We start from the raw sequence: 21,194 nt of genomic DNA on the forward strand, positions 1-21,194 counted from the left end.
CCACTACTCATGTTTTAATTAAATTATCAATTATATATGTAATAAACCCATTATTGAAATTCCGACAAAAAAAATTTGCATCGATTCATGCTGTTGATCATCTGCAACTTTTACCTGAATTGATAAGCATTGATTTGAAAGGCCGTTATCGGACATTGTGTTCGACTCTAGCAACAGAACAGCTTTGCATCACTTAATCCAGTAAAAGCAAAATCTGCTGTGACCTGGATTCGAATCAGGGTTGCCACGGCTACAACGTGGAGTACTAACCACTATACGATCACAGCTGGATAAGTAGCAGAGGATGGTTTCGATCCATCGACCTCTGGGTTATGGGCCCAGCACGCTTCCGCTGCGCCACTCTGCTGAATGAGTCAATATTAGCTTTCTAGTTTACATTAATTTAGCCTTTTATTAAAATTTACCAACTAAGCAACCCAGTTAAATGTAGTGTGTCACACGCAATATAACATATTGATGTAAACCCCAATGTAATTTTTCAATCGTATTTTGACCTTTTTGTTACTCAGTTCATACAACATTATAGTAGTATTCAGAAAACTTATCAACACAAAAGCTATAAATTGGTAGCATTTGAAAATATTGTTATTTGTTGAGATTGTATGTTGTGTTAGTAGTTCAAACAAACTACATAAATACATAACTTTAATGTTTCATAAACACGCAGTTCCACTATACTCATGTTTTGATTAAATTATCAATTATATATGTAATAAACCCAATCTTGAAATTGCGGCAATAAAAATTTGCATCGATTCATGCTGTTGATCATCTGCAACTTTTACCTGAATTGATAAGCATTGATTTGAAAGGCCGTTATCGGACATTGTGTTCGACTCTAGCAACAGAACAGCTTTGCATCACTCAATCCAGTAAAAGCAAAATCTGCTGTGACCTGGATTCGAACCGGGGTTGCCACGGCCACAACGTGGAGTACTAACCACTATACGATCACAGCTGGAAAAGTAGCAGAGGATGGTTTCGATCCATCGACCTCTGGGTTATGGGCCCAGCACGCTTCCGCTGCGCCACTATGCTGAATGAGTGAATATTAGCTTTCTAGTTTACATCAATTTTACCCTTTTTTAAAATTTACCAACTAAGCAACCCAGTTAAATGTAGAATGTCACACGCAATATAACATATTGATGTAAACCCCAGTGTAATTTTTCAATCGTATTTTGACCTTTTTGTTACTCAGTTCATACAACATTATAGTAGTATTCAGAAAACTTATCAACACAAAAGCTATAAATTGGTAGCATTTGAAAATACTGTTATTTGTTGAGATTGTATGTTGTGTTAGTAGTTCAAACAAACTACATAAATACATAAATACATAACTTTAATGTTTCATAAACACGCAGTTCCACTACTCATGTTTTGATTAAATTATCAATTATATATGTAATAAACCCATTATTGAAATTGCGACAATAAAAATTTGCATCGATTCATGCTGTTGATCATTTGCAACTTTTACCTGAATTGATAAGCATTGATTTGAAAGGCCGATATCGGACATTGTGTTCGACTCTAGCTACAGAATAGCTTTGCATCACTCAATCCAGTAAAAGCAAAATCTGCTGTGACCTGGATTCGAACCAGGGTTGCCACGGCCACAACGTGGAGTACTAACCACTATACGATCACAGCTGGATAAGTAGCAGAGGATGGTTTCGATCCATCGACCTCTGGGTTATGGGCCCAGCACGCTTCCGCTGCGCCACTCTGCTGAATGAGTGAATATTAGCTTTCTAGTTTACATCAATTTAGCCTTTTTTAAAATTTACCAACTAAGCAACCCAGTTAAATGTAGAGTGTCACATGCAATATAACTTATTGATGTAAACCCCAATGTAATTTTTCAATCGTATTTTGACCTTTTTATTACTCAGTTCATACAACATTATAGTAGTATTCAGAAAACTTATCAACACAAAAGCTATAAATTGGTAGCATTTGAAAATACTGTTCTTTGTTGAGATTGTATGTTGTGTTAGTAGTTCAAACAAACTACATAAATACATAACTTTAATGTTTTATAAACACGCAGTTCCACTACTCATGTTTTGATTAAATTATCAATTATATATGTAATAAACCCATTATTGAAATTGCGTCAATAAAAATTTGAATCGATTCATGCTGTTGATCATCTGCAACTTTTACCTGAATTGATAAGCATTGATTTGAAAGGCCGATATCGGACATTGTGTTCGACTCTAGCAACAGAACAGCTTTGCATCACTCAATCCAGTAAAAGCAAAATCAACTAAGATTTACCAACTAAGCAACCCAGTTAAATGTAGAATGTCACACGCAATATAACATATTGATGTAAACCCCAATGTTTCAATTATTTCCAATGTTTTCAATTATTCAATCGTATTTTGACTTTTTTGTTACTCAGTTCATACAACATTATAGTAGTATTCAGAAAACTTATCAACACAAAAGCTATAAATTGGTAGCATTTGAAAATACTGTTATTTGTGTAGATTGTATGTTGTGTTAGTAATTCAAACAAACTACATAACTTTAATGTTTCGTAAACACGCAGTTCCACTACTCATGTGTTGATTAAGTTATCAATTATATATGTAATAAACCCACTATTGAGATTTCGACAATAAAAATTTGCATCGATTCATGCTGTTGATCATCTGCAACTTTTACCTGAATTGATAAGCATTGATTTGAAAGGCCGATATCGGACATTGTGTTCGACTCTAGCAACAGAACAGCTTTGCATCACTCAATCCAGTAAAAGCAAAATCTGCTGTGACCTGGATTCGAACCTGGGTTGCTACGGCCACAACGTGGAGTACTAACCACTATACGATCACAGCTGGATAAGTAGCAGAGGATGGTTTCGATCCATCGACCTTTGGGTTATGGGCCCAGCACGCTTCCGCTGCGCCACTCTGCTGAATGAGTGAATATTAGCTTTCTAGTTTACATCAATTTAGCCTTTTTTAAAATTTACCAACTAAGCAACCCAGTTAAATGTAGAATGTCACATGCAATATAACATATTGATGTAAACCCCAATGTAATTTTTCAATCGAATTTTGACCTTTTTATTACTCAGTTCATACAACATTATAGTAGTATTCAGAAAACTTTTCAACACAAAAGCTATAAATTGGTAGCATTTGAAAATACTGTTATTTGTTGAGATTGTATGTTGTGTTAGTAGTTCAAACAAACTACATAAATACATAACTTTAATGTTTTATAAACACGCAGTTCCACTACTCATGTTTTGATTAAATTATCAATTATATATGTAATAAACCCATTATTGAAATTGCGTCAATAAAAATTTGCATCGATTCATGCTGTTGATCATCTGCAACTTTTAGCTGAATTGATAAGCATTGATTTGAAAGGCCGATATCGGACATTGTGTTCGACTCTAGCAACAGAACAGCTTTGCATCACTCAATCCAGTAAAAGCAAAATCAACTAAGATTTACCAACTAAGCAACCCAGTTAAATGTAGAATGTCACACGCAATATAACATATTGATGTAAACCCCAATGTTTCAATTATTTCCAATGTTTTCAATTATTCAATCGTATTTTGACTTTTTTGTTACTCAATTCATACAACATTATAGTAGTATTCAGAAAACTTATCAACACAAAAGCTATAAATTGGTAGCATTTGAAAATACTGTTATTTGTGTAGATTGTATGTTGTGTTAGTAATTCAAACAAACTACATAACTTTAATGTTTCGTAAACACGCAGTTACACTACTCATGTGTTGATTAAGTTATCAATTATATATGTAATAAACCCACTATTGAGATTGCGACAATAAAAATTTGCATCGATTCATGCTGTTGATCATCTGCAACTTTTACCTGAATTGATAAGCATTCATTTGAAAGGCCGATATCGGACATTGTGTTCGACTCTAGCAACAGAACAGCTTTGCATCACTCATACCAGTAAAAGCAAAATCTGCTGTGACCTGGATTCGAACCAGGGTTGCCACGGCCACAACGTGGAGTACTAACCACTATACGATCTCAGCTGGATAAGTAGCAGAGGATGGTTTCGATCCATCGACCTCTGGGTTATGGGCCCAGCACGCTTCCGCTGCGCCACTCTGCTGAATGAGTGAATATTAGCTTTCTAGTTTACATCAATTTTACCCTTTTTCAAAATTTACCAACTAAGCAACCCAGTTAAATGTAGAATGTCACACGCAATATAACATATTTTATGTAAACCCCAATGTAATTTTTCAATCGTATTTTGACCTTTTTTTTACTCAGTTTATACAACATTATAGTAGTATTCAGAAAACTTATCAACACAAAAGCTATAAATTGGTAGCATTTGAAAATACTGTTATTTGTTGAGATTGTATGTTGTGTTAGTAGTTCAAACAAACTACATAAATACATAACTTTAATGTTTTATAAACACGCAGTTCCACTACTCATGTTTTAATTAAATTATCAATTATATATGTAATAAACCCATTATTGAAATTCCGACAATAAAAATTTGCATCGATTCATGCTGTTGATCATCTGCAACTTTTACCTGAATTGATAAGCATTGATTTGAAAGGCCGTTATCGGACATTGTGTTCGACTCTAGCAACAGAACAGCTTTGCATCACTTAATCCAGTAAAAGCAAAATCTGCTGTGACCTGGATTCGAATCAGGGTTGCCACGGCTACAACGTGGAGTACTAACCACTATACGATCACAGCTGGATAAGTAGCAGAGGATGGTTTCGATCCATCGACCTCTGGGTTATGGGCCCAGCACGCTTCCGCTGCGCCACTCTGCTGAATGAGTCAATATTAGCTTTCTAGTTTACATTAATTTAGCCTTTTATTAAAATTTACCAACTAAGCAACCCAGTTAAATGTAGAGTGTCACACGCAATATAACATATTGATGTAAACCCCAATGTAATTTTTCAATCGTATTTTGACCTTTTTGTTACTCAGTTCATACAACATTATAGTAGTATTCAGAAAACTTATCAACACAAAAGCTATAAATTGGTAGCATTTGAAAATATTGTTATTTGTTGAGATTGTATGTTGTGTTAGTAGTTCAAACAAACTACATAAATACATAACTTTAATGTTTCATAAACACGCAGTTCCACTATACTCATGTTTTGATTAAATTATCAATTATATATGTAATAAACCCAATCTTGAAATTGCGGCAATAAAAATTTGCATCGATTCATGCTGTTGATCATCTGCAACTTTTACCTGAATTGATAAGCATTGATTTGAAAGGCCGTTATCGGACATTGTGTTCGACTCTAGCAACAGAACAGCTTTGCATCACTCAATCCAGTAAAAGCAAAATCTGCTGTGACCTGGATTCGAACCGGGGTTGCCACGGCCACAACGTGGAGTACTAACCACTATACGATCACAGCTGGATAAGTAGCAGAGGATGGTTTCGATCCATCGACCTCTGGGTTATGGGCCCAGCACGCTTCCGCTGCGCCACTCTGCTGAATGAGTGAATATTAGCTTTCTAGTTTACATCAATTTTACCCTTTTTCAAAATTTACCAACTAAGCAACCCAGTTAAATGTAGAATGTCACACGCAATATAACATATTTTATGTAAACCCCAATGTAATTTTTCAATCGTATTTTGACCTTTTTTTTACTCAGTTTATACAACATTATAGTAGTATTCAGAAAACTTATCAACACAAAAGCTATAAATTGGTAGCATTTGAAAATACTGTTATTTGTTGAGATTGTATGTTGTGTTAGTAGTTCAAACAAATTACATAACTTTAATGTTTCATAAACACGCAGTTCCACTACTCATGTGTTGATTAAGTTATCAATTATATATGTAATAAACCTGCAGAGGTTGCTGCTTGTTTTAACTTATGTTATTCGGACTTAATTTACCTGCCGAATTAATGATCTGACTCCGTGGTTGCGTGCGGTTAGAATTCTCTAACCTTAACGTGTTACAAGCCGAAAGCTCTTACGATTAACAGATACAGTTTATCAGAAACAATCCTTTATTGTAGGAACTGTACAGGTTCCGATTAATATTACACAATCACAAACTTAGCATTCACCAATTAAAACAAGTCTAACGAATTACATTTTAACACGACTAACGTAATACGTTCGTACGATTCAGTATCTCTCTGTCTGCGCCGCTACTCGCGTATCAGTTCGAGTTTATAAAGCGGAGCGATGTGAACGGAAATATTCAACACAATATACACGAACATTTCAGAATGTGTGAACGATAAAGGCAAAGCGTTGGCAATGGGAATTACATTCAGTTAAAACTAGGATGTTATGAAATCACCTGGTAACGCACTAAACGGCGTTTTCACATAAAGTTATTTAGGGCAAATTTCCAAATATTACATCACGATTGCAGTTTTATCAAGTTGCAGCTGCAGCCAAATTGCATCTGCAGCCAAATATTAAATGTTAGCTGCTGTTTTACCAATGAACAATGTTTCACTAATTAAATGGCGCATATGTTTCCACAATTGATATAATGGTATTGGATGTGGCTCCCAAGCCACTACATTCCTCCCCCGCTACGGAAGGGAAAAATTGACAATTAAAAAGTAACATCCTGATTATAACGGGTAGCACGAGAAAACAACAGAATGATTATTTACAGATAACAGAGTAATTACAGGTTTGCAGTTTGCAGTTTTGCAACCACCCTCTGCTACCAGTTGGTGGGTGTCTCACACATCAACCGGTGTTTCATATAACTTTTGAACTGTTCGTAAGCCTGGGTTCCAAGTGGCATTGTGTCTCTCAGGCGGCCGAGAAACCTTAGCAAGTCGGTTGACTGGACAGCAGCTGTGGCTTCTATCATTGTAAAAATTTTTGTCTCGCAATCAATTTGTGGAACCAGTTCGAACATTGCTTCCAGACGCTGGAACCAAAGCTCCAGGTCCTCTGTCGAAGTGGTTGGTGGTGATGGAAATGTCAGGACCTTTGGTGAAATGTCTGGTCCCCATATCTCATAATATTTGTATATCGGATGAAGTACCGTTTGTTTCAAAAATGCCAGCTCCCGCCGCCCGGGAAGGGGGTAACTAGAGCCTTGTTCACCCGGTCTGATGATCGACGGTTGTGGAGCGGGAGCCGGCTGTTCATCCGGTGAATCTGGTGAATCAGGAATCGGTGGGTCGGGCATCGCGACGTCGATAGACAAAGCCGCCGGTGTATCAGACGTTGTACTGTCCATTTGATAGTCAGGTGTTGGTTCCGGAAACGCCGACATGTTGGAAATGCTTGTCAGCTACGGTAATGACGGCAAAATCTGTGTAGAAACTAGAGGGTTGAGAGTAAATATTTGTACAACTCAGGTCATGCGCGGGAAGGTGAGCATGCTATACGACAGAAAATCGGTAACGATACAAGCACAAGACAAGGCGGCGTGGCAAAGAAAAGGTTATTAATTATTAGGCATGCACTACGCAAGATATACACTAAAAAATTTCGACATGCACTAAGCGAGAGATAAACTAAATATGTCGGCGCCGACAACTACAAAGGGAAATGGTAAAAGGTTACATGCATACGACATTAGCGGCACCCAAAAAACACGTTGATACGAAAAAATGAGACTCAAAGTGTGTGTGTGTCCGCGAACTCATCACGGGACGACGCAGCGGGCGGCGCGTCATCAGAAGATCCAGAAGAAGACGGTTGGTCACGGGAACGTCGAAGCAAAGGCGACGGTTGAGTGTGTTGCGGGCGTGCATCTCGTTGGTTGCGTCCAGCGCGAATACGGGATACAAGAGATCTGGCATACCGCAAATGCTGCGGAGATGATCGGATAAACCCGATGGTATGGAAGAGGGCCCACATCATGGCAAGTAGTTGCAGGATGAATATAAGGGCTGAGAGAAATGGATTCGTAATCTGCGACAATGCAAGCAGTAGTGTTTGTTTTGCGGCGTGCGCGAATGTGTCGGCGACGTAGGAGCCGTTGATCATAGTTTCATCAGTAGTAGTAAGACTTGTTATGACATGTCGCATTTTCTCCTTAAGCAGGTTGGCTTCAGACATAGAGCTGAGCAGCGATTGAAGGTCAGTGAACGAGTCGGAGTCAGGTAGCTCGTTGAGAATCTTCTCGTAGTCGGGAGCATTGTAGTTGATGTGTATAGTCGACAAAGGTAAGTTGAGTTGGTGCACCTGCACATGTTCGTGCGATAAGGTGTAGTTGTGATAAAGGACGGTGTGTCCCAGAACTCGAAAGACAAAACTCCTTGCTGGCCGATACGATTCCAGCAGATGTACTCCCGGTAAGACAATGTTGTCTGAAATGAGTTGGCCGTATTGACTGTGGCCGTTTTGATCGCGATATAGGATGAGAGGGCGTTGGCTAAACGCGTTGCGGTACGCAAGTGACGGTAAGACGGTACCGTTGATAGAGTGACATGTTGCTCTGGACATAAAATCTCCAAGGCTGGAACCCATGGTTTGATGTCCAAGAGTAGAAGACAGTATCTCAGTAGGGAAAATCTTCCCAACTGCTTTGTAGAGTGTGCCAATCAGCGTCGTGAGTTGACAGTGTAGGAACTTGTTCTCCTCATTGAAAGTAGTGAGAACTTCGGAAATGAGATCGTCCTGTTGTCCGTCAAAGGTTGCAAGAAGTCGCGAGAATTGGGAGTGTGGCGTTTGAGAAGACACACGCCGTGGCAGGTTAGGACGAAAAAGAGCGAGTCTGTCGAGCTCTGTACATTTCTGGTAGCGAAAGATAAAGTTGTTGTTGTCGCAGTGAATATGATTGCCATAGCAGCTTTTCGCACGTGCGGAACACTTCCTCCAGTGATGTACGGAGATTCCGAGGTCAGGTAAGGAAACTCTGTATAAAGACGTAGAGTTGTAATGAAGTAGCATCTTATGTGATCCAAGAAACGAACGATGACGTAATAGAAATTGCTGTGAGTCCAGATGAAGATTCACCTGAGCGGCTGATGTAAACAAAAAGAAACACGTAAGCAGCAAACAAAACAACATGTTGTGTTTGTAATCAGAGAAACGTTTCGGTGGAATGATTTTGCGACCAGTCCAAGAAGTCCTGAATGTGGCAGAAGAGGTTGTAGCGTCGTCATCATCGTCGTCTTCGTCATATCCGTCAGAAACTGAACTACTTTGAGCTGGAGCCATTGCTGTCGTTGTTGTTAAATCAACTTGTTTACAAGAATAAAGTTAGCATTACCAGCTTCATTGAAACACGTTCCATCACGTCGGGGTCACCAAAATGCAGAGGTTGCTGCTTGTTTTAACTTATGTTATTCGGACTTAATTTACCTGCCGAATTAATGATCTGACTCCGTGGTTGCGTGCGGTTAGAATTCTCTAACCTTAACGTGTTACAAGCCGAAAGCTCTTACGATTAACAGATACAGTTTATCAGAAACAATCCTTTTATTGTAGGAACTGTACAGGTTCCGATTAATATTACACAATCACAAACTTAGCATTCACCAATTAAAACAAGTCTAACGAATTACATTTTAACATGACTAACGTAATACGTTCGTACGATTCAGTATCTCTCTGTCTGCGCCGCTACTCGCGTATCAGTTCGAGTTTATAAAGCGGAGCGATGTGAACGGAAATATTCAACACAATATACACGAACATTTCAGAATGTGTGAACGATAAAAGCAAAGCGTTGGCAATGGGAATTACATTCAGTTAAAACTAGGATGTTATGAAATCACCTGGTAACGCACTAAACGGCGTTTTCACATAAAGTTATTTAGGGCAAGTTTCCAAATATTACATCACGATTGCAGTTTTATCAAGTTGCAGCTGCAGCCAAATTGCATCTGCAGCCAAATATTAAATGTTAGCTGCTGTTTTACCAATGAACAATGTTTTACTAATTAAATGGCGCATATGTTTCCACAATTGATATAATGGTATTGGATGTGGCTCCCAAGCCACTACAAACCCACTATTGAGATTGCGACAATAAAAATTTGCATCGATTCATGCTGTTGATCATCTGCAACTTTTACCTGAATTGATAAGCATTGATTTGAAAGGCCGTTATCGGACATTGTGTTCGACTCTAGCAACAGAACAGCTTTGCATCACTCAATCCAGTAAAAGCAAAATCTGCTGTGACCTGGATTCGAATCAGGGTTGCCACGGCCACAACGTGGAGTACTAACCACTATACGATCACAGCTGGATAAGTAGCAGAGGATGGTTTCGATCCATCGACCTCTGGGTTATGGGCCCAGCACGCTTCCGCTGCGCCACTCTGCTGAATGAGTCAATATTAGCTTTCTAGTTTCCATCAATTTAGCCTTTTATTAAAATTTACCAACTAAGCAACCCAGTTAAATGTAGAGTGTCACACGCAATATAACATATTGATGTAAACCCCAATGTAATTTTTCAATCGTATTTTGACCTTTTTGTTACTCAGTTCATACAACATTATAGTAGTATTCAGAAAACTTATCAACACAAAAGCTATAAATTGGTAGCATTTGAAAATATTGTTATTTGTTGAGATTGTATGTTGTGTTAGTAGTTCAAACAAACTACATAAATACATAACTTTAATGTTTTATAAACACGCAGTTCCACTACTCATGTTTTGATGAAATTATCAATTATATATGTAATAAACCCACTATTGAGATCGCGTCAATAAAAATTTGCATCGATTCATGCTGTTGATCATCTGCAACTTTTACCTGAATTGATAAGCATTGATTTGAAAGGCCGTTATCGGACATTGTGTTCGACTCTAGCAACAGAACAGCTTTGCATCACTAAATCCAGTAAAAGCAAAATCTGCTGTGACCTGGATTCGAATCAGGGTTGCCACGGCCACAACGTGGAGTACTAACCACTATACGATCACAGCTGGATAAGTAGCAGAGGATGGTTTCGATCCTTCGACCTCTGGGTTATGGGCCCAGCACGCTTCCGCTGCGCCACTCTGCTGAATGAGTCAATATTAGCTTTCTAGTTTACATCAATTTAGCCTTTTATTAAAATTTACCAACTAAGCAACCCAGTTAAATGTAGAGTGTCACACGCAATATAACATATTGATGTAAACCCCAATGTAATTTTTCAATCGTATTTTGACCTTTTTGTTACTCAGTTCATACAACATTATAGTAGTATTCAGAAAACTTATCAACACAAAAGCTATAAATTGGTAGCATTTGAAAATACTGTTATTTGTTGAGATTGTATGTTGTGTTAGTAGTTCAAACAAACTACATAACTTTAATGTTTCATAAACACGCAGTTCCACTACTCATGTGTTGATTAAGTTATCAATTATATATGTAATAAACCCACTATTGAGATTGCGACAATAAAAATTTGCATCGATTCATGCTGTTGATCATCTGCAACTTTTACCTGAATTGATAAGCATTGATTTGAAAGGCCGTTATCGGACATTGTGTTCGACTCTAGCAACAGAACAGCTTTGCATCACTCAATCCAGTAAAAGCAAAATCTGCTGTGACCTGGATTCGAATCAGGGTTGCCACGGCTACAACTTGGAGTACTAACCACTATACGATCACAGCTGGATAAGTAGCAGAGGATGGTTTCGATCCATCGACCTCTGGGTTATGGGCCCAGCACGCTTCCGCTGCGCCACTCTGCTGAATGAGTCAATATTAGCTTTCTAGTTTACATCAATTTAGCCTTTTATTAAAATTTACCAACTAAGCAACCCAGTTAAATGTAGAGTGTCACACGCAATATAACATATTGATGTAAACCCCAATGTAATTTTTCAATCGTATTTTGACCTTTTTGTTACTCAGTTCATACAACATTATAGTAGTATTCAGAAAACTTATCAACACAAAAGCTATAAATTGGTAGCATTTGAAAATACTGTTATTTGTGTAGATTGTATGTTGTGTTAGTAGTTCAAACAAACTACATAACTTTAATGTTTCATAAACACGCAGTTCCACTACTCATGTGTTGATTAAGTTATCAATTATATATGTAATAAACCCACTATTGAGATTGCGACAATAAAAATTTGCATCGATTCATGCTGTTGATCATCTGCAACTTTTACCTGAATTGATAAGCATTGATTTGAAAGGCCGTTATCGGACATTGTGTTCGACTCTAGCAACAGAACAGCTTTGCATCACTCAATCCAGTAAAAGCAAAATCTGCTGTGACCTGGATTCGAATCAGGGTTGCCACGGCCACAACGTGGAGTACTAACCACTATACGATCACAGCTGGATAATTAGCAGAAGATGGTTTCGATCCATCGACCTCTGGGTTATGGTCCCAGCACGCTTCCGCTGCGCCACTCTGCTGAATGAGTCAATATTAGCTTTCTAGTTTACATCAATTTAGCCTTTTATTAAAATTTACCAACTAAGCAACCCAGGTAATGTAGAGTGTCACACGCAATATAACATATTGATGTAAACCCCAATGTAACTTTTCAATCGTATTTTGACCTTTTTGTTACTCAGTTCATACAACATTATAGTAGTATTCAGAAAACTTATCAACACAAAAGCTATAAATTGGTAGCATTTGAAAATACTGTTATTTGTTGAGATTGTATGTTGTGTTAGTAGTTCAAACAAACTACATAACTTTAATGTTTCATAAACACGCAGTTCCACTATACTCATGTTTTGATTAAATTATCAATTATATATGTAATAAACCTATTCTTGAAATTGCGGCAATAAAAATTTGCATCGATTCATGCTGTTGATCATCTGCAACTTTTACCTGAATTGATAAGCATTGATTTGAAAGGCCGTTATCGGACATTGTGTTCGACTCTAGCAACAGAACAGCTTTGCATCACTCAATCCAGTAAAAGCAAAATCTGCTGTGACCTGGATTCGAACCAGGGTTGCCACGGCCACAACGTGGAGTACTAACCACTATACGATCACAGCTGGATAAGTAGCAGAAGATGGTTTCGATCCATCGGCCTCTGGGTTATGGGCCCAGCACGCTTCCGCTGCGCCACTCTGCTGAATGAGTCAATATTAGCTTTCTAGTTTACATCAATTTAACCTTTTATTAAAATTTACCAACTAAGCAACCCAGTTAAATGTAGAGTGTCACACGCAATATAACATATTGATGTAAACCCCAATGTAATTTTTCAATCGTATTTTGACCTTTTTGTTACTCAGTTCATACAACATTATAGTAGTATTCAGAAAACTTATCAACACAAAAGCTATAAATTGGTAGCATTTGAAAATACTGTTATTTGTGTAGATTGTATGTTGTGTTAGTAGTTCAAACAAACTACATAAATACATAACTTTAATGTTTTATAAACACGCAGTTCCACTACTCATGTTTTGATGAAATTATCAATTATATATGTAATAAACCCACTATTGAGATTGCGACAATAAAAATTTGCATCGATTCATGCTGTTGATCATCTGCAACTTTTACCTGAATTGATAAGCATTGATTTGAAAGGCCGTTATCGGACATTGTGTTCGACTCTAGCAACAGAACAGCTTTGCATCACTAAATCCAGTAAAAGCAAAATCTGCTGTGACCTGGATTCGAATCAGGGTTGCCACGGCCACAACGTGGAGTACTAACCACTATACGATCACAGCTGGATAAGTAGCAGAGGATGGTTTCGATCCTTCGACCTCTGGGTTATGGGCCCAGCACGCTTCCGCTGCGCCACTCTGCTGAATGAGTCAATATTAGCTTTCTAGTTTACATCAATTTAACCTTTTATTAAAATTTACCAACTAAGCAACCCAGTTAAATGTAGAGTGTCACACGCAATATAACATATTGATGTAAACCCCAATGTAATTTTTCAATCGTATTTTGACCTTTTTGTTACTCAGTTCATACAACATTATAGTAGTATTCAGAAAACTTATCAACACAAAAGCTATAAATTGGTAGCATTTGAAAATACTGTTATTTGTTGAGATTGTATGTTGTGTTAGTAGTTCAAACAAACTACATAACTTTAATGTTTCATAAACACGCAGTTCCACTACTCATGTGTTGATTAAGTTATCAATTAACTATGTAATAAACCCACTATTGAGATTGCGACAATAAAAATTTGCATCGATTCATGCTGTTGATCATCTGCAACTTTTACCTGAATTGATAAGCATTGATTTGAAAGGCCGATATCGGACATTGTGTTCGACTCTAGCAACAGAACAGCTTTGCATCACTCAATCCAGTAAAAGCAAAATCTGCTGTGACCTGGATTCGAATCAGGGTTGCCACGGCTACAACTTGGAGTACTAACCACTATACGATCACAGCTGGATAAGTAGCAGAGGATGGTTTCGATCCATCGACCTCTGGGTTATGGGCCCAGCACGCTTCCGCTGCGCCACTCTGCTGAATGAGTCAATATTAGCTTTCTAGTTTACATCAATTTAGCCTTTTATTAAAATTTACCAACTAAGCAACCCAGTTAAATGTAGAGTGTCACACGCAATATAACATATTGATGTAAACCCCAATGTAATTTTTCAATCGTATTTTGACCTTTTTGTTACTCAGTTCATACAACATTATAGTAGTATTCAGAAAACTTATCAACACAAAAGCTATAAATTGGTAGCATTTGAAAATACTGTTATTTGTGTAGATTGTATGTTGTGTTAGTAGTTCAAACAAACTACATAACTTTAATGTTTCATAAACACGCAGTTCCACTACTCATGTGTTGATTAAGTTATCAATTATATATGTAATAAACCCACTATTGAGATTGCGACAATAAAAATTTGCATCGATTCATGCTGTTGATCATCTGCAACTTTTACCTGAATTGATAAGCATTGATTTGAAAGGCCGTTATCGGACATTGTGTTCGACTCTAGCAACAGAACAGCTTTGCATCACTCAATCCAGTAAAAGCAAAATCTGCTGTGACCTGGATTCGAATCAGGGTTGCCACGGCCACAACGTGGAGTACTAACCACTATACGATCACAGCTGGATAATTAGCAGAAGATGGTTTCGATCCATCGACCTCTGGGTTATGGTCCCAGCACGCTTCCGCTGCGCCACTCTGCTGAATGAGTCAATATTAGCTTTCTAGTTTACATCAATTTAGCCTTTTATTAAAATTTACCAACTAAGCAACCCAGGTAATGTAGAGTGTCACACGCAATATAACATATTGATGTAAACCCCAATGTAACTTTTCAATCGTATTTTGACCTTTTTGTTACTCAGTTCATACAACATTATAGTAGTATTCAGAAAACTTATCAACACAAAAGCTATAAATTGGTAGCATTTGAAAATACTGTTATTTGTTGAGATTGTATGTTGTGTTAGTAGTTCAAACAAACTACATAACTTTAATGTTTCATAAACACGCAGTTCCACTATACTCATGTTTTGATTAAATTATCAATTATATATGTAATAAACCTATTCTTGAAATTGCGGCAATAAAAATTTGCATCGATTCATGCTGTTGATCATCTGCAACTTTTACCTGAATTGATAAGCATTGATTTGAAAGGCCGTTATCGGACATTGTGTTCGACTCTAGCAACAGAACAGCTTTGCATCACTCAATCCAGTAAAAGCAAAATCTGCTGTGACCTGGATTCGAACCAGGGTTGCCACGGCCACAACGTGGAGTACTAACCACTATACGATCACAGCTGGATAAGTAGCAGAAGATGGTTTCGATCCATCGGCCTCTGGGTTATGGGCCCAGCACGCTTCCGCTGCGCCACTCTGCTGAATGAGTCAATATTAGCTTTCTAGTTTACATCAATTTAACCTTTTATTAAAATTTACCAACTAAGCAACCCAGTTAAATGTAGAGTGTCACACGCAATATAACATATTGATGTAAACCCCAATGTAATTTTTCAATCGTATTTTGACCTTTTTGTTACTCAGTTCATACAACATTATAGTAGTATTCAGAAAACTTATCAACACAAAAGCTATAAATTGGTAGCATTTGAAAATACTGTTATTTGTGTAGATTGTATGTTGTGTTAGTAGTTCAAACAAACTACATAACTTTAATGTTTCATAAACACGCAGTTCCACTATACTCATGTTTTGATTAAATTATCAATTATATATGTAATAAACCCATTATTGAAATTGCGGCAATAAAAATTTGCATCGATTCATGCTGTTGATCATCTGCAACTTTTACCTGAATTGATAAGCATTGATTTGAAAGGCCGTTATCGGACATTGTGTTCGACTCTAGCAACAGAACAGCTTTGCATCACTCAATCCAGTAAAAGCAAAATCTGCAGTGACCTGGATTCGAACCAGGGTTGCCACGGCCACAACGTGGAGTACTAACCACTATACGATCACAGCTGGATAAGTAGCAGAGGATGGTTTCGATCCATCGACCTCTGGGTTATGGGCCCAGCACGCTTCCGCTGCGCCACTCTGCTGAATGAGTGAATATTAGCTTTCTAGTTTACATCAATTTTATCCTTTTTTAAAATTTACCAACTAAGCAACCCAGTTAAATGTAGAATGTTACACGCAATATAACATATTTTATGTAAACCCCAATGTAATTTTTCAATCGTATTTTGACCTTTTTTTACTCTGTTTATACAACATTATAGTAGTATTCAGAAAACTTATCAACACAAAAGCTATAAATTGGTAGCATTTGAAAATACTGTTATTTGTTGAGATTGTATGTTGTGTTAGTAGTTCAAACAAACTACATAAATACATAACTTTAATGTTTTATAAACACGCAGTTCCACTACTCATGTTTTGATGAAATTATCAATTATATATGTAATAAACCCACTATTGATATTGCGACAATAAAAATTTGCATCGATTCATGCTGTTGATCATCTGCAACTTTTACCTGAATTGATAAGCATTGATTTGAAAGGCCGTTATCGGACATTGTGTTCGACTCTAGCAACAGAACAGCTTTGCATCATCCAATCCAGTAAAAGCAAAATCTGCTGTGACCTGGATTCGAATCAGGGTTGCCACGGCCACAACGTGGAGTACTAACCACTATACGATCACAGCTGGATAAGTAGCAGAGGATGGTTTCGATCCATCGACCTCTGGGTTATGGGCCCAGCACGCTTCCGCTGCGCCACTCTGCTGAATGAGTCAATATTAGCTTTCTAGTTTACATCAATTTAGCCTTTTATTAAAATTTACCAACTAAGCAACCCAGTTAAATGTAGAGTGTCACACGCAATATAACATATTGATGTAAACCCCAATGTAATTTTTCAATCGTATTTTGACCTTTTTGTTACTCAGTTCATACAACATTATAGTAGTATTCAGAAAACTTATCAACACAAAAGCTATAAATTGGTAGCATTTGAAAATACTGTTATTTGTTGAGATTGTATGTTGTGTTAGTAGTTCAAACAAACTACATAACTTTAATGTTTCATAAACACGCAGTTCCACTACTCATGTGTTGATTAAGTTATCAATTATATATGTAATAAACCCACTATTGAGATTGCGACAATAAAAATTTGCATCGATTCATGCTGTTGATCATCTGCAACTTTTACCTGAATTGATAAGCATTGATTTGAAAGGCCGTTATCGGACATTGTGTTCGACTCTAGCAACAGAACAGCTTTGCATCACTCAATCCAGTAAAAGCAAAATCTGCTGTGACCTGGATTCGAATCAGGGTTGCCACGGCTACAACTTGGAGTACTAACCACTATACGATCACAGCTGGATAAGTAGCAGAGGATGGTTTCGATCCATCGACCTCTGGGTTATGGGCCCAGCACGCTTCCGCTGCGCCACTCTGCTGAATGAGTCAATATTAGCTTTCTAGTTTACATCAATTTAGCCTTTTATTAAAATTTACCAACTAAGCAACCCAGTTAAATGTAGAGTGTCACACGCAATATAACATATTGATGTAAACCCCAATGTAACTTTTTAATCGTATTTTGACCTTTTTGTTACTCAGTTCATACAACATTATAGTAGTATTCAGAAAACTTATCAACACAAAAGCTATAAATTGGTAGCATTTGAAAATACTGTTATTTGTGTAGATTGTATGTTGTGTTAGTAGTTCAAACAAACTACATAACTTTAATGTTTCATAAACACGCAGTTCCACTATACTCATGTTTTGATTAAATTATCAATTATATATGTAATAAACCCATTCTTGAAATTGCGGCAATAAAAATTTGCATCGATTCATGCTGTTGATCATCTGCAACTTTTACCTGAATCGATAAGCATTGATTTGAAAGGCCGTTATCGGTCATTGTGTTCGACTCTAGCAACAGAACAGCTTTGCATCACTCAATCCAGTAAAAGCAAAATCTGCAGTGACCTGGATTCGAACCAGGGTTGCCACGGCCACAACGTGGAGTACTAACCACTATACGATCACAGCTGGATAAGTAGCAGAGGATGGTTTCGATCCATCGACCTCTGGGTTATGGGCCCAGCACGCTTCCGCTGCGCCACTCTGCTGAATGAGTCAATATTAGCTTTCTAGTTTACATCAATTTTACCCTTTTTTAAAATTTACCAACTAAGCAACCCAGTTAAATGTAGAATGTTACACGCAATATAACATATTTTATGTAAACCCCAATGTAATTTTTCAATCGTATTTTGACTTTTTTGTTACTCAGTTCATACAACATTATAGTAGTATTCAAAAAACTTATCAACACAAAAGCTATAAATTGGTAGCATTTGAAAATACTGTTATTTGTGTAGATTGTATGTTGTGTTAGTAGTTCAAACAAATTACATAACTTTAATGTTTCATAAACACGCAGTTCCACTACTCATGTGTTGATTAAGTTATCAATTATATATGTAATAAACCCACTATTGAGATTGCGACAATAAAAATTTGCATCGATTCATGCTGTTGATCATCTGCAACTTTTACCTGAATTGATAAGCGTTGATTTGAAAGGCCGTTATCGGACATTGTGTTCGACTCTAGCAACAGAACAGCTTTGCATCACTCAATCCAGTAAAAGCAAAATCTGCTGTGACCTGGATTCGAACCAGGGTTGCCACGGCCACAACGTGGAGTACTAACCACTATACGATCACAGCTGGATAAGTAGCAGAGGATGGTTTCGATCCATCGACCTCTGGGTTATGGGCCCAGCACGCTTCCGCTGCGCCACTCTGCTGAATGAGTCAATATTAGCTTTCTAGTTTACATCAATTTAGCCTTTTATTAAATTTTACCAACTAAGCAACCCAGTTAAATGTAGAGTGTCACACGCAATATAACATATTGATGTAAACCCCAATGTAATTTTTCAATCGTATTTGACCTTTTTGTTACTCAGTTCATACAACATTATAGTAGTATTCAGAAATCTTATCAACACAAAAGCTATAAATTGGTAGCATTTGAAAATACTGTTATTTGTGTAGATTGTATGTTGTGTTAGTAGTTCAAACAAACTACATAACTTTAATGTTTCATAAACACGCAGTTCCACTATACTCATGTTTTGATTAAATTATCAATTATATATGTAATAAACCCATTCTTGAAATTGCGGCAATAAAAATTTGCATCGATTCATGCTGTTGATCATCTGCAACTTTTACCTGAATTGATAAGCATTGATTTGAAAGGCCGTTATCGGACATTGTGTTCGACTCTAGCAACAGAACAGCTTTGCATCACTCAATCCAGTAAAAGCAAAATCTGCTGTGACCTGGATTCGAATCAGGGTTGCCACGGCCACAACGTGGAGTACTAACCACTATACGATCACAGCTGGATAAGTAGCAGAGGATGGTTTCGATCCATCGACCTCTGGGTTATGGGCCCAGCACGCTTCCGCTGCGCCACTCTGCTGAATGAGTGAATATTAGCTTTCTAGTTTACATCAATTTTACCCTTTTTTAAAATTTACCAACTAAGCAACCCAGTTAAATGTAGAATGTCACACGCAATATAACATATTTTATGTAAACCCCAATGTAATTTTTCAATCGTATTTTGACCTTTTTGTTACTCAGTTTATACAACATTATAGTAGTATTCAGAAAACTTATCAACACAAAAGCTATAAATTGGTAGCATTTGAAAATACTGTTATTTGTGTAGATTGTATGTTGTGTTAGTAGTTCAAACAAACTACATAAATACATAACTTTAATGTTTTATAAACACGCAGTTCCACTACTCATGTTTTGATGAAATTATCAATTATATATGTAATAAACCCATTATTGAAATTGCGACAATAAAAATTTGCATCGATTCATGCTGTTGATCATCTGCAACTTTTACCTGAATTGATAAGCATTGATTTGAAAGGCCGATATCGGACATTGTGTTCGACTCTAGCAACAGAACAGCTTTGCATCACTCAATCCAGTAAAAGCAAAATCTGCTGTGACCTGGATTCGAACCAGGGTTGCCACGGCCACAACGTGGAGTACTAACCACTATACGATCACAGCTGGATAAGTAGCAGAGGATGGTTTCGATCCATCGACCACTTGGCTATGGGCCCAGCACGCTTCCGCTGCGCCACTCTGCTGAATGAGTCAATATTAGCTTTCTAGTTTCCATCAATTTAGCCTTTTATTAAAATTTACCAACTAAGCAACCCAGTTAAATGTAGAGTGTCACACGCAATATAACATATTGATGTAAACCCCAATGTAATTTTTCAATCGTATTTTGACTTTTTTGTTACTCAGTTCATACAACATTATAGTAGTATTCAAAAAATTTATCAACACAAAAGCTATAAATTGGTAGCATTTGAAAATACTGTTATTTGTGTAGATTGTATGTTGTGTTAGTAGTTCAAACAAATTACATAACTTTAATGTTTCATAAACACGCAGTTCCACTACTCATGTGTTGATTAAGTTATCAATTATATATGTAATAAACCCACTATTGAGATTGCGACAATAAAAATTTGCATCGATTCATGCTGTTGATCATCTGCAACTTTTACCTGAATTGATAAGCATTGATTTGAAAGGCCGTTATCGGACATTGTGTTCGACTCTAGCAACAGAACAGCTTTGCATCACTCAATCCAGTAAAAGCAAAATCTGCTGTGACCTGGATTCGAACCAGGGTTGCCACGGCCACAACGTGGAGTACTAACCACTATACGATCACAGCTGGATAAGTAG

At 37.2% G+C, this 21,194-nt stretch overlaps 20 non-coding genes across 20 annotated transcripts; all 20 read right to left on the minus strand.

The window, feature by feature from the left end:
• Positions 1-295: 295 nt before the first annotated feature.
• Trnam-cau (transfer RNA methionine (anticodon CAU)) lies at positions 296-367 on the minus strand. Its single transcript has one exon. It is a non-coding gene; the product is annotated as a tRNA-Met (tRNA).
• A 1,238-nt stretch (positions 368-1,605) lies between these two features.
• On the minus strand, positions 1,606-1,677 carry Trnah-gug (transfer RNA histidin (anticodon GUG)). The gene has a single exon. It is a non-coding gene; the product is annotated as a tRNA-His (tRNA).
• An 8-nt stretch (positions 1,678-1,685) lies between these two features.
• Positions 1,686-1,757, minus strand: Trnam-cau (transfer RNA methionine (anticodon CAU)). Its single transcript has one exon. It is a non-coding gene; the product is annotated as a tRNA-Met (tRNA).
• Positions 1,758-4,077: 2,320 nt separating this feature from the next.
• Trnam-cau (transfer RNA methionine (anticodon CAU)) lies at positions 4,078-4,149 on the minus strand. The gene has a single exon. It is a non-coding gene; the product is annotated as a tRNA-Met (tRNA).
• Positions 4,150-4,768: 619 nt separating this feature from the next.
• On the minus strand, positions 4,769-4,840 carry Trnam-cau (transfer RNA methionine (anticodon CAU)). Its single transcript has one exon. It is a non-coding gene; the product is annotated as a tRNA-Met (tRNA).
• A 620-nt stretch (positions 4,841-5,460) lies between these two features.
• Positions 5,461-5,532, minus strand: Trnam-cau (transfer RNA methionine (anticodon CAU)). Its single transcript has one exon. It is a non-coding gene; the product is annotated as a tRNA-Met (tRNA).
• Positions 5,533-10,238: 4,706 nt separating this feature from the next.
• Positions 10,239-10,310, minus strand: Trnam-cau (transfer RNA methionine (anticodon CAU)). Its single transcript has one exon. It is a non-coding gene; the product is annotated as a tRNA-Met (tRNA).
• A 1,300-nt stretch (positions 10,311-11,610) lies between these two features.
• Positions 11,611-11,682, minus strand: Trnam-cau (transfer RNA methionine (anticodon CAU)). The gene has a single exon. It is a non-coding gene; the product is annotated as a tRNA-Met (tRNA).
• A 1,213-nt stretch (positions 11,683-12,895) lies between these two features.
• On the minus strand, positions 12,896-12,967 carry Trnah-gug (transfer RNA histidin (anticodon GUG)). The gene has a single exon. It is a non-coding gene; the product is annotated as a tRNA-His (tRNA).
• A 1,380-nt stretch (positions 12,968-14,347) lies between these two features.
• Positions 14,348-14,419, minus strand: Trnam-cau (transfer RNA methionine (anticodon CAU)). The gene has a single exon. It is a non-coding gene; the product is annotated as a tRNA-Met (tRNA).
• A 1,213-nt stretch (positions 14,420-15,632) lies between these two features.
• Trnah-gug (transfer RNA histidin (anticodon GUG)) lies at positions 15,633-15,704 on the minus strand. The gene has a single exon. It is a non-coding gene; the product is annotated as a tRNA-His (tRNA).
• Positions 15,705-16,396: 692 nt separating this feature from the next.
• On the minus strand, positions 16,397-16,468 carry Trnam-cau (transfer RNA methionine (anticodon CAU)). The gene has a single exon. It is a non-coding gene; the product is annotated as a tRNA-Met (tRNA).
• A 618-nt stretch (positions 16,469-17,086) lies between these two features.
• Positions 17,087-17,158, minus strand: Trnam-cau (transfer RNA methionine (anticodon CAU)). Its single transcript has one exon. It is a non-coding gene; the product is annotated as a tRNA-Met (tRNA).
• A 610-nt stretch (positions 17,159-17,768) lies between these two features.
• Positions 17,769-17,840, minus strand: Trnam-cau (transfer RNA methionine (anticodon CAU)). The gene has a single exon. It is a non-coding gene; the product is annotated as a tRNA-Met (tRNA).
• A 612-nt stretch (positions 17,841-18,452) lies between these two features.
• On the minus strand, positions 18,453-18,524 carry Trnam-cau (transfer RNA methionine (anticodon CAU)). The gene has a single exon. It is a non-coding gene; the product is annotated as a tRNA-Met (tRNA).
• Positions 18,525-19,055: 531 nt separating this feature from the next.
• On the minus strand, positions 19,056-19,127 carry Trnah-gug (transfer RNA histidin (anticodon GUG)). Its single transcript has one exon. It is a non-coding gene; the product is annotated as a tRNA-His (tRNA).
• Positions 19,128-19,135: 8 nt separating this feature from the next.
• On the minus strand, positions 19,136-19,207 carry Trnam-cau (transfer RNA methionine (anticodon CAU)). The gene has a single exon. It is a non-coding gene; the product is annotated as a tRNA-Met (tRNA).
• A 611-nt stretch (positions 19,208-19,818) lies between these two features.
• Positions 19,819-19,890, minus strand: Trnam-cau (transfer RNA methionine (anticodon CAU)). Its single transcript has one exon. It is a non-coding gene; the product is annotated as a tRNA-Met (tRNA).
• A 539-nt stretch (positions 19,891-20,429) lies between these two features.
• Trnah-gug (transfer RNA histidin (anticodon GUG)) lies at positions 20,430-20,501 on the minus strand. The gene has a single exon. It is a non-coding gene; the product is annotated as a tRNA-His (tRNA).
• A 610-nt stretch (positions 20,502-21,111) lies between these two features.
• Trnah-gug (transfer RNA histidin (anticodon GUG)) lies at positions 21,112-21,183 on the minus strand. The gene has a single exon. It is a non-coding gene; the product is annotated as a tRNA-His (tRNA).
• Between the last annotated feature and the right edge of the window lie 11 nt (positions 21,184-21,194).

This window comes from Clavelina lepadiformis, chromosome 9, assembly GCF_947623445.1.
Source record: "Clavelina lepadiformis chromosome 9, kaClaLepa1.1, whole genome shotgun sequence".
In the NCBI taxonomy this organism is placed as follows: domain Eukaryota; kingdom Metazoa; phylum Chordata; class Ascidiacea; order Aplousobranchia; family Clavelinidae; genus Clavelina; species Clavelina lepadiformis.